At 45.3% G+C, this 9,444-nt stretch overlaps 1 pseudogene; it reads right to left on the bottom strand.

Moving 5' to 3' along the window:
- Positions 1-2,868: 2,868 nt before the first annotated feature.
- LOC142765193 (uncharacterized) lies at positions 2,869-8,830 on the bottom strand (annotated as a pseudogene).
- Positions 8,831-9,444: the final 614 nt, after the last annotated feature.

Genomic DNA, 9,444 nt, shown 5'->3' on the forward strand with positions numbered 1-9,444 from the left:
AGAAGACGCAAACCCAAAAGTTGGTGGGATGAGGAAGTTAGGAGAGCCATAGCAAAACGTCAGGAAGCATCTAGAGAACACAGACATGCTAAGCAGCGGGGAGAACCGACGGATAATGTTGAAAGAAAATGGGAAATCTTTCTAAGCTGTAGAAGAGGTGCATCCATTCTGATCAATGAAAAGATTACAAGAAAGGAAGCACAGTGGCTGGCAGAAGTACATAAAAAAGATAGAACTGCAGCTGCGAAATTTTGGAACCATCTAAACTCCCTAAGAAATGAGACGAGCCTAGAGCAGAGGTTTTTAACTACAGCTCAAGGTGCTAGGCTATAAGGGGACTAAGCTATTGAATATATAAGAACAAGGGTGACAGAAAAATTTCAACAAAGAAGTGCCTTATGCACCACAATAGACAGGGATGGATAAAGTGGCACAATGGCTCCATATTCAGAACGAGAGTGGGAAAGGGCTGAGAAAAGGGTTCCTAGTAGTACATCAACAGGCCCAGATGGCATTCCAATTATGCTGATAAAAACATTAGGTCCGAAGTCTAAGCAGGCTTTGAGAGAGGCAGTGAGCAAAATAATAATCGATGTTGAAGTTCCCGATGAATGGAAACTTAGCAGGATGAGCATGATCTATAAAGGAAAGGGGGACAAAGATGACATAAACAGCTAACGTCCCATAACAATGACATCAGCGGTCTACAGGCTCGCGATGCAGATTATGAAGGAAAGACTGCAGGCATGGTTCGAAAATGAGGGGGTGCTGGGGGAATTGCAGAATGGGTTTCGGAAACACAGGAGGTTGGAAGACAATCTGTTCTCACTGACGCAGTGCATCGAAATAGCAGAAAAGGAACTCAGGCCTTTGTGGCTAGCATTTTTGGATAACAAGGGAGCGTACGATAGCGTGGTTGAAGAGGACTTGTGGGGAATAATAGACACACTGGGTGTGGAAGGTGGAGTTGCTAATCTTTTAAAGGAAATGTATAAAAGAAACAAGGTAGTTATAAAGTGGGAAAAACAGGTATCCAAGCCCACAGAGATGAAACAGGGACATAGGCAGGGGTGTCTCCTATCACCCTTATTATTCATGATGTACCTACAAAGATTAGAGGCCAAATTAAAGGGAAGTGGACTTGGCTTCAACCTCTCTTTCGTCAAAGAAGGAAACGTCATTGAACAGGCACTACCAGCATTGATGTACGCAGATGATATAGTTTTAATGGCCGACAACAAAGAAGATTTGCAGAGATTGATGGACATCTGCGGTAATTAGGGAGATAGGTTAGATTTTAGATTCAGTAAGGAAAAATCAGAAGTCATGATTTTTAATGGCAATGAAGGTAGTGAGCTTAGAATACAGAAGGTCACGCTAGATATAACAGATAAATACAATTATCTGTACGTATGGATAAGCAATGGGGCCGAGTACTTAAGGGAACACGAAATATACGTGTCGACTGAAGGTAACAGGAATGCAGTGGTCATAAAAAAACAGGGCACTGTGGAATTACAATGGGTATGGTGTTGTGAGAGGAATATGGAAAGGGGTCATGGTTCCTGGTCTGACGTTCGGCAATGCGGTCGTGTGCATGAGATCAGAAGTTCAAGCAAGAGTAGAAATTAAGCAGCGTGGAATAGGTAGGCTTGCCTTAGGAGTTCACGGGAATACACCAAATCAGAGAGTACAAGGTGATATGGGATGGACATAATTTGAGGGCAGGGAAGCTAGCAGCAAGATAAAATTTGAGAAGCGATTGAGAGAAATGGGGCAGGAGCGTTAGGCTAGGAAGGTATTCAGCTACTTGAACATGAAGAATGTCGATACAAAATGGAGGAAGCGAACCACAAAATTGACTGGTAAAAACATAGAATTAGCAGGGGGCCAAACCAAAAAGAATTATCGGTTAAGAAGAAAGTGAAGGAAACGGAGACTGACATGTGGAGAATGGGCATGATTAAGAAGTCCGCACTAGAGATCTATCGAACTTTTAAGCAGGAAATTGCCAAGGAAAGGATCTATGATAATACTCGGGGTAGTTCTCTACTGTTTGAGGCCAGGACGGGAGTACTGCGAACCAGGACATAAAGGGCCAAATACGAAGGGGTAGACACAGTATGCAGTGCGTGTGGAGAAGAAGAAGAAAATGCCGAACACTTGATAATGTTCTGTAAAGGGCTTCACTTTATAGTTCAGGATGATGGTGCAGAGTTTTTCAAAGCACTGGGGTTTAGGGACAGTGAGGGCAAAATAGACTTTAAGCGGGTAGAATTAACTTGAAGGAGGTTATGTGATTGGTGGCTAAAGTCAAGGCACGAGTGAAAATAAACCCTTCAGTGCAAAATACGAATCCTCAACCTCACTATATAAGGAAAAAGTAAAATAAATCCAGTTTTTGTTTCTTTGAGTAATACGGCTTGGTGGCGCTAGCCAGCGCCCGATCTGAAGGGTACAGCAATATACATCCATCCATCCATCCATCCATCCATCCATCCATGCAGGGGAGCGGCGCTCCGCCGACCAGCTGCGTGTCGCCGAAGCGCAAGCACGCATTCAGCTTGACCATTTCTTGGAATATTTTTTCCCGCAGTGCAATTTTGTCCATGGCAAGTACTAACCGTTTCGATTAACACGTTCTCACACGTTTTCGATCGCAAAGGCTTGCTTTGCCTAGGCTCATTTATTAAGGGATGCATGGTACTGTGTGTAGGTTGTTTCTCAGGTGGCGCGGCACCAATTGACGCTGGAAGAGCCAGTTCACTTTTTTTTAATTTAATGGGATGAGCATCAAAACAAACAAAAACGCGGGGACAAAAGTGGCTATGAAAGCAAATAAACATGAAAAATTGCACAGGTAAAAAATCATTTGCATCTTCTCATTTTGAAATACTTCAGCTGCTCTTTATTTGCTCTTCTCTCATTGTTCAAGGCCTTCACATAAAATTTGCAGCCGTAGAAAAATGCAAAAATTTAGTATTTGGCAAGTTTTTGCAGTGCATGCTCTGTGCAGGTTAGTACAGGCAGCTGTACCTGAATAATGAATCGGCAAATTCGAAAATGCTTTGCTCGTGTAGCTTATTTGCGCTGAAAAATGTCGTGAAGCTGTTCTCAAGGACAGTTATAATATCCTTAAGAGTGCCTGAAGGGTACATCAAACCTCCATTGTCGAAATTTGATGTGAATTCAGAAGCATCATCATTTTTCACAGCATCACGCTTTTCCACAGAGAGCAGCAATTTATACTCAATACAGGAAGTCTTCCTTAGGATCTTTCTTACTGTGTACCCTGCCACATAACAAATAAGCATTTCATGGCTTTTTGCCGTCACAGAAGATACATGATCCGACGAATTGATATTGCACAAAGCTGAACCTTCCAGTGCATTTTCAGCATCACCAAACATTCCTCCAACAATCAAATTATCCAGTACAGCAATCTTGCTTTCCGTCTGTACCTCAGGAAGTGAAGCCAGAGCAGTGATAACTTCTGGGGCACAATTTCCTGATTGAGGTGGTTTTGCATTGTTGTGAAACGCCGGTGAACTAATTGTCACTAAAAGTTGTGCTGCAGTCGGATGGTCATTGGTTCCCGCAGACTGTCTGACAATTCCAAACAGATTCTCAAGTCTGTCCTGACTCAAATTTTCTGAGAGTGCGTACTTAAAACCAGTGTTTTTAAGGTACGAGACTAAGTTCAATGTGCTTTCAATGGTCACTCGGAGACCCTCCGCAGTAGTTGCACTCATGGAGAAACCAACTGTGGTCTTTGCGTGTTCTTCCCATTTTGTTAGGTATTGTATAAACTCCTTCAGCAACATGTAGTTTGGTGATAGCATGGACAAACCTGCTTTTGGTATTCGAGCAGTCATTATTCTTATCAGTTTGTTCATTTTTTTAACAAAAATCTCTGTTGGCTCCACCAAATTTAAGTTCTTTCCAAATGAGAGCGATACAGAAAAAACTCTTGGTTATCTCATTACCAAATATCTGAAATACTGGGACAACCCTCATTTTTTCAAGAATTGGAACGAATGTGACTGCTGGTTATTTTTGGCATCACTTTAGGTGAAACACTCTTGCTGTCCATTTTCCAGGCTTTCTCAATGGGGCCTACATGCACACGTCCTTAAGGAGTGCTGAACCCTTTTGACACAAATGCGTTTCTGACATTCTTGACAAGAATGTCAAGGGGAATGAATGAATGAGGAAGTCTGACATGAAGTGCAAATGACGACTTGCGTCAACCTGATGTGGAGCCTTGCATCGCGCGCTTGTAGCTGCACGTGTGAGTAAATGCACACAAAATAGAAGGAAATGTTGTATATTATCAGAACAAATTTGTGATTTAGTTCAGATGTTACCGCTTATGCCAAAGAGCTTCCACATTGACCTGTTCCAGCTGGCTCCATCGCAGGTAACACAGTCAACAAGTAGGCCAGCTTTTTCACAGAGGACGGTGGCTTCCACGATGATTTTCGCCAATGTATTGGCTTTGACGTTGCTTCGCGACGCAAACACTCCGAGCACATGAGTCCATTTCTCTAAGTAAAGACCGCAGAAATTACTTCATTTCTCTAAAGCAATATCTGATACGCCAAACAGAAAAGAACAGTCATATCTTACCATGAAAAGGCTGAAACAAGACCATCATGCCGTGATCAGACAATTGCTTCATCTGAGATTCAGATGTGAATTGTGCCAGATCAACAAAGCCCTCCTCACCAGAAAGCGATGCATTAAGTTAAGCCAGTGAAGCATGCCCCTGTAAAATTCATGTGTAAGTGCCAGAAAGAAACTTGCCAGTTGATTTCGCATCCAGATGCTCAGACAGCTTCACTTCGTCGAGCACAATGCTTCCATGAGAAGAATAAATATCCATGTGTTTTGTCTTCTCAGCGAAGGCACTGAATATGCTCGGGTTGAACCCAAATCCAGTTCTGAAGTTTATTATGCGTTTTTGTAGACATGTCCGCTCCGGCAGAGTGAGTATATTGTGCCGACTTATGTGTTCATATAGCCTTGCGCTTCTCACTTGCATTACAATGCATTCTATCAACCATTCATCATCATACTGCATTCCTTTTGTGGACCTTCGCTTTGCAGCTTCAAAGCAAGTTCGAACAGCAAGCTGTTGTTTACAGCGAAGGCCCCTGATTCTCTTCTCGAACACTGTCGTTCACAGTTGTAGTATGTCTGTTTTCATTTGTTTCACTTCTTTTTGCAGCTTTGCCATCTTTTTTTCATCAGCCACACGGCACAAGTCTTAGAAGCAAGTATTTTTTAGCGGAAGTCAAGCTTGCTTTCTTTGTCCTGCGGGACATCATGTTTTGAGTCAATCTTCCCAGATATTTACAAGCTATGCGCATTAATTTAGAAACAACAGCAAAGTTTGCAGCAAAATAATGTCCATTAAAAGTAGCAAATGATTTGCTCTGCGGCTTCAGTCCACTACCCGGGCACAAATTGTAATTTGCGACATTTTTTCAGTACTTCTTGAACTTTTATTACAGACTGCACCTTTTGTTCCTAGAACTTTTTTCCGCAGATATAAACAAATGCTCTTGCTAGACCATCTTCAGGGCTACTAAAGTCCAGCACCGCACGCCGACTCACATGAATAATATCTAATGATCCATCGTTACTTTTGTGGCACTCAGCAAACGTAAAGCTGTCTCTTGATCACTAAAGTGAACTTTGGTCCAAGTAGGTGCAACTTGAAGCTCAGCACATTCTAAAAACATAGAGTTACCGGCTTGTCGTTCTACTATCTCCACATGATCACAGAAACTGCATCAGCATCACGACACTGCCCTTTTGATGGAGGTGGCCGGGACCAAGGAGCCTGCTCGCATAAGTTGCGCTCTTTTCTCTTCTGAGGCAAAGGCTTGTACAAGTATTTCGGAGCGTCCGAAAAAGCAGTCGGCACAGCCTCCTTGGCAAGGAGAGGTACGTCCCTCAGAATCTCTTCCACATTGCCCTGAATGACTATTTTGAAGGTGCGCTCGATGAACGAAGGTTCAAAATGCCTCTCGCAAAAAACACACGCGTCGTCCAGCCTCTTGTCATCACGCTTTATGTTTCGCGCCCACTGCTGCAGTCTCTCTGGCTCTTTTGGTCCACGAAAAAGGGAGAACTTTGTCTTGCACGAGCGGTATCCGCTGTTACAGCCTGGTAGGAAAAACGTGCTATCGCGCTTCTCACGCTTCGCGAGGACATTTTGTTAGCTCGAAAAGACTAGGCACAGAACACTATATAAAGCATGCTCCTGACATCGTATTGGAAAGAAAACACCCGTGGTGAGGTCCACGTAGTCCAGCGAACACGCTGTCGCAGTTGTTGCCATAGCAACACAATGGACGGTCTGCAGCACCACAGCACAACACAGTGAACAAGCAGGCGAGAGCAATGAGCGGGTGACATGATGATCATGATGATAGGTGGATGATAGGTGGTCACAGAGAGTGTGACCTAGCCGGAAATTCCGAAAGCACGCAGCGCCCCTTGCGGTGTCATTTCGAAAGCGTCAATGGATAGATGGATCGATGGATGGATGGATGAATGGATGGATGGATGGATGGATGGATGGATGGATGGATGAATGGATGGATGGATGGATGGATGGATGGATGGATGGATGGATGCATGGATGGATTGATGGATGGACGGATGGACGGATGGACGGATGGATGGATAGATGGATGGATGGATGGATGGATGGATGGATGGATGGATGGATGGATGGATGAATGGATGGATGTGGCTGTACCCTTTAGATCGGGCGGCGACTATCGCCACCTAGCCGTAATACTTAGTGAGCTAACCACTAGATTTATCTTTTTTCCCTTTAAATATTGAAGTTGAGGAGTGGCACTTTGCAGTGAAGGGTTTAACTTTCACTCGTGCCTTGACTTTAGCCACCAGTCAGATAACGTTCTTCTGGTTATTTCTACCCGCCTAGTCTATTTCGCCCTCCCTGTCTCTAAACTCCCGTGCTTTGAAAAACTCTGCGCCATCATCCTGACCTATAGGGTGAAGCTCTTTACAGAGCATTATCAAGTGTCCCGCAGTTTCCTCCTCCTCTCCACGTGCACTGCATACCGTGTCTACCCCTTCGTATTTGGCCCGATATGTCTTGGTTCGCAATACTCGCGTCCTGGCATCAAACAGTAGAAAAGTACCCCGAGTATTATCATAGATCTTTTCCTTGGCAATTTCCTGCTTAAAAGTTCGATAGATCTCCAGTGCGGACTCTCCCCATACGGCCCACCAGGTGGACGGTAAACTAGCTAGTGTTTGAGGGTCCATAGCCGCGATGAAGCCGGAAGTCAGCCATATTGACTGGGCCAATTTTCCTCTCTTGTTTACATCAGAATGTAAAGAAGAAGGCATGACTCTCTCTCCGGCTAGAAAAGCACGTGAGCTGCGCAGCGCGCGTGTCCAGATGATCCGAAACTAATAGAACGGGCCTCAACACTCTGGGCCTGCGTGACACTTTAGGCAAAATCATTTCGTCCGAGTATTAACAGCGAGTAACAGCTCACCGACAACGAAGCAAGTACAAGAGAACACGCGCTAGATGCACTGACAACGGCGAGTGTTTTCACGTCATTAATTCAGCAACTGTACAGACAACACGATCGGTGATGCGCCTTCTACGGTTGCATTCCGCCACGCAGCCAACGCAGCGTTCGGTCACTGTGTCCTTGTTCCACGTGAAACTCACCAGCGTCAGCAATCTGTGACTGTGGTGACTTCGATCACGGTGCAAGTGACACTTGAACGCGGTTGCTGTTACGTTGAGGTTACATGCAATGCTGGTGGAGAGTGTACCAAGCGGAACAGAAAAGGTGTTTTAATACGCAAATGCAAGTTGTTACTGTACACACACAACACGAAAGTGCATATGTGCACATAGTCCTCATTGCGTCTTGCTGGGCTCAACAACGTCGTCCGTTGTTACAAGCAGGAGCACTGCCCAAACGTCACTGACCTGCAAGGCGTTCATCGTCGTTCCGCTTCGTCATGGGGCTCAACGCAATTTCGCTGAACACTAATTGCTTCATCCGTGTCATTCGGTGCACGACGCATGGATATGTACTCGTTGTACATACTGTTGAAAACCCGTGACAGACAAAAGGATTTGTAAACGTTGCTAAGAGTACAGTAAATGCCAGGAGAACACTGCGTAACCTATAATGCGGCGCAGAGCACGGGTATTGTCTGCCACGGCTCAACTCGAGACCTAGGGAGGCACATGCCGCCGCCAGCCGCGGCTGTTCACTGCTAGACCTGCTCCACTGCGCAACACGTAACCATAGCAACGCCGCCATTGTTCCCACTGAATATGGCTACCATGATGTCATTTCCTCCACACTTTTCATGTAGTGATCCGGCTGGGCATGCCCTCTCTAACCTTTTCCTTCCTTCGTGTGCCGAGGCGTAGGCGGCGGGAGCGAAGGGTTGCTTGGAGGTGAATACCACTTATCAGTGTTGCGGAGTTGACATTCCGGAATGGGAGTGATTCTGAAAGAATTCCACAATTTCGCGACTCTGGAATGGAATGACGAAAACGCTTGAAAGAATGGAATGGTATCATGCACATTTTGCCCGGAATGGCATGGAGTTACTCCCATTCCAAAAATTTTCGTCTCTGTGCTTTTTTTTCAAACTTCAAAGATTAGTAAATCAGAGCCTCGATTTAACAACAAAACAACAGTTTTGAAGTAGTTTGGCTGATTATACGCACAGTACATCTATAAACAACGTCCCTTATATAATCTGTGTTCCACTGAAGTTTACCAGCCTCGATTTTTCGCGTAACCATGGCCGAGCAGAACTACAGCGTTAGCATTCCACCGCCAACCATTCTACCCCCTAGTGTGTGTGTGTTTGTGTGTTTGTGTGTGTGTGTGTGTGTGTGTGTGTGTGTGTGTGTGTGTGTGTGCTCCTTAGAATGTGGGTCTGTTCTTCCTCCGTTGTTGTCGTACGTAACCACCGGTGGCACACACGCGCTCTAGAGTGGGAATGTGCCACAGGGGTTGCGAAATGGCAGATGGCGATACTTGGAGTGTTCACTAGATGAACGCACAGATGGACAGACAGACGAGCAGACAGATGGATGGACGCACGGAGTGGGTATGTGCCACAGGGTATGCGAGATTAGAAGTGTTCGCTAGATGTACGCACGGACGGGTGGCAGACAGACTAGAATGCGGACGGACAGATGGACGGACGCAAGGACAGATGGATGGACGCACGGATGAACGCGTGGACCGACGGAAGCAAGAACGCAAGGACGGACGGAAGCACGGACGGGCTGACGGACGCTTCGCCACACTCATCATCTTTCACTCCGTAAATATGCTGTAATTTTTTGAGTACTTTGTCCCATGTCTAGACACATGGGCGCCTTCACCCGAAACTCTGTCGGCGAAGGTC

The sequence above is a fragment of the Rhipicephalus microplus genome, chromosome 1 (genome assembly GCF_043290135.1).
Source record: "Rhipicephalus microplus isolate Deutch F79 chromosome 1, USDA_Rmic, whole genome shotgun sequence".
Taxonomy (NCBI): Eukaryota; Metazoa; Arthropoda; class Arachnida; order Ixodida; family Ixodidae; genus Rhipicephalus; species Rhipicephalus microplus.